Source organism: Oncorhynchus masou, chromosome 2 (assembly GCF_036934945.1).
Source record: "Oncorhynchus masou masou isolate Uvic2021 chromosome 2, UVic_Omas_1.1, whole genome shotgun sequence".
Lineage (NCBI taxonomy): Eukaryota > Metazoa > Chordata > Actinopteri > Salmoniformes > Salmonidae > Oncorhynchus > Oncorhynchus masou.
In genome coordinates this window covers 32,509,530-32,513,084 of record NC_088213.1, presented here as the reverse complement: position 1 = coordinate 32,513,084, position 3,555 = coordinate 32,509,530, and positions in this window count along the sequence as shown.

Here is a 3,555-nt window from a genome sequence, read left to right as displayed (position 1 = left end):
GGAGGGAGGACTGTATGCGTAGAGCTAAGAGATTGCAGGAAAGGCCTGATCCTTCTCACTAGAATGTTGTGCAACAGTTTCTATACAAGCGTTTCACTCCAGCAGAGTATGAGCCAAAGCTCAGTGAACAATCACTTCTCCAAAGCCTCATCATGTTTCCCTCTCCAAATTAAATTGGAACAAGTTCAGGTGAACACAGCGAATTGAATTGATATGAATGGGAAAGTTGTATGGTACAGGTAGCGCTAATTACATAAAACCTCTGCAGTAGGGCGGCATCATTTCCACAGGCATATTGAAGATAGACATACTCCACGTGGACATTTTTTTGTGTGCACTGTAAAAACATACCAAAACATCAAAATAGAGGCCACAACGCCCCACAAACCTACAATAGAAAGCATATACATGTTTAGAACACTTTTTTTTTTTTTTACAAATTTGTAAAAGTAACAAAAATGTACTAAAAGCTTTCTAAAAATGAAACGGCACTGTGATACCTTGTCAGGAATAGATGTGCATGATGAATGAATCCGTGACACCAGAAGTCTAATATGTAACATAAAATACATGTTCCATTAAGAAGTGTTATCCTCAAAGATCGGTCAAGCCTTTATGGGACAGACGAGGTACAGGTTGATTTAAGCGCTGTCTTAGAATCACTCCAAGGTGATGATCCTATATCCATCAGGACCTGAATCCACATATGAATGAACCGCTCTATGTATTTATTGGAAATAGCACTTATGGTGTCTGATAAGTATCATTCACTAGCCATTACTCTTTGGTCCTTAAACTGATTTATGAAATCCATTTGCATATAACCTTAGCATCTATTGAATAGGGTGAAGGATTCAATATTGCTGTGAAAACTCTTAAATTCAACCAATGAGACATACTTTCCAAAGAATTCAATTACATAAATGATCTATGGATCATTTACATGGTTTGCCACGTTGCAGTCTTAAATGTTGTCATTTATATTCTATTCATTAAGCTTAGAGGAGACCTTACCCATGCTTGAGCGTGAGCACTTTCTTGTCCATAGTGATGGGACAGAGTTGACACCTAATGGGCAGAGGTCAGAAGAAGCTTTACCACTTTGTCCCTCTAGGGGGAGACACCTATTTCCATACCACTGCCTTCCTAGGGTCTCAGTATAGATCAGGCCTGGCCTAATACCATAACACTTAAATGTAACATCAGCCCCATAACAGAGGGGAAATTAAACATATCTATCTCTACTAACAGTTTACATTTTCTTTATGCATTTGGTAATTTGACCAGTACATTCGTCATTGGCCATCAAGCTCATTAAAGGCTCAATGCAGCCATTTTTACATCAATATCAAATCATTTCTGGGTTACAATTAAGTACCTTACTATAATACATTTCCATAAAAATTGTCAAAAATTGCTTAAAACCTATCTTTCAGGCAAGAATTTTGCTAAGACTATCTGGGGGTGGTTTGAGTGGGGAGGGGGGAAATAAAAACTAGCTGTCATTGGCAGTAAGGTTCAGAACTCTATTGGTTGTTTGACTATAAACCGATGTCACCATGAAAAGCCGAAACTCCCGCCCATGCAAACCTGCTGATTAGAAGGTCCTGTGTAGATTGTATTTTCAACCAGCAACTATTAGGAAATAATAAAACATTTTCACACGTTTACAGTGTTAGTTTCATCAGCTGTTGTGCGATATGTTATAAAATACAGAAAAACTGTATTTTTTATTGTACTGGGCCTTTAAATAATTGCAATAAAGTGATTTTACTATTTGGCATAAGAAACTGCATTACCTTGTGCCAATGAGATGATAGATTATATGTAATTACATAATTAGGCATATGGTGACTCATTTCAATTGTTGAAAAAGTTTCCATAATCCTATAAGGCCATTGATGACTCCAGAACAAACTGATGAAAAGGGTTTCATCATTTCATGATGCTCTAACAGTTACAGTGTTTCCCAGACTCGGGCGGTCCTGTCCTGTCCTGCCCACCCTCCCTCCTCCCCCGTTTTGGTTTGTAGGGATGTAGACTAATCATCTAGCTGGTTGTGGGTGAGGGTCTGACCCTGGTTCATCACACAGGTGTGCCAATGCTGGCTTCATCACTCAAATAAATAGGGCAGGCTTAAATCACTGCTCCTACAAGTACAAGGAAACGTGCACCGTAGACAATGAGGATATAGGCAAATGTACTATCTCAGCATTGGTTTTTCATTTCAGGAAATCATATTGGAATATATCTGGAACACTGAAATGATCTTCCCCTTGATAGACTAGAAAAGTGTTGATTTTTCATTAGAGATGATGAAAGGCCAACGTTCATGTATAAATTAAATTAATTTAATCCATTCAGTCATTTGTCTCCATTTCATCCCTCTACAATGTTCCAGTTATGTTGGACATTTTCACAGGATGTTCCTTTTTGAAAAGCTGTTATCTCAAACCCCCTTGTGACGACAATTACTCAATGATAATAAATTACAGCTCATAATCAGATATGCCAAAGGAAGCAAACCAGGACATCTTACTTTTTTCAGGAAAGAAAGGGGGAAGAGAGAAAGGAAAGTATTTAAGTCAATCAGGGTCTCTGCCAGTTCGACTGGAACCTTTGCTCTCTTGGTTTGGGAGTTAACTAGTTTCCTCTGACATCACACTACGGGATCCACACAATAATAATATGACCCCAATAGCATGACATTACTGCTTCCTTAAATGTACATGGGAGAATTGTGTTAAAAATCCTCCACAACTGCAGGCTGACTGCAGTTCCCAGCAAGCACCAGCTGCACAGCTGGTGTCCATGGGAGAGGCAAAGCAGATACACAGATTCCAGTCTGTTATGGACGAGGGAAAACATTTCATTGGGCAGGAGTACTGTACACTGGCAGACTACATATATAGGCTACATCCCTGCTATTATTATGACAGAGGCAGCTCCAATATCTCTTTCATATACTCACATGACACTTACATATTTACATCATATTTACACAACATCTACTGTACCTATGATAAAGTGCAGGTAGTTCCTAATGTACTCATGGGGAAATGTTTAGGGCTGGACATCTATTGATACATTGCAAGCTTTAAATTTGACCTGGGGAAGAGTAAAAAGTGATATACAATTCATTTTAAGCACTGTAGTAGTAGTGACAGTCTACCTACTGTGATGTAGACCCTGTATTGGTATTAATTACTATATTACCATCATTTATGAGGAAGCACTACCTTCAAATTATTCAAACATAAGAGGGAATTCTGGTTAATTTACAAGCCAAATGGATTTAACTATGACAAAATTCTATCCGTTCTGTGCCAGCTTGATAAATTAAAAACCCTATTATCTTAGCATCCAGGCTCCAGTCCACACAGCAATAAACCTTAGTGAGCTCTTAAACTCCTGTGTCTAGTATATCGAACCCCCTGGAGAGTCTGGTTCTGAAATGTAAAGCAAATTGCTGTTTGAAATCAGTGTTTTTTTCTCCAAGCCTCAGATCTTAATTTGTTGTTGTAGCCTATTTTAGAAATATGAGTCAACTGCTAA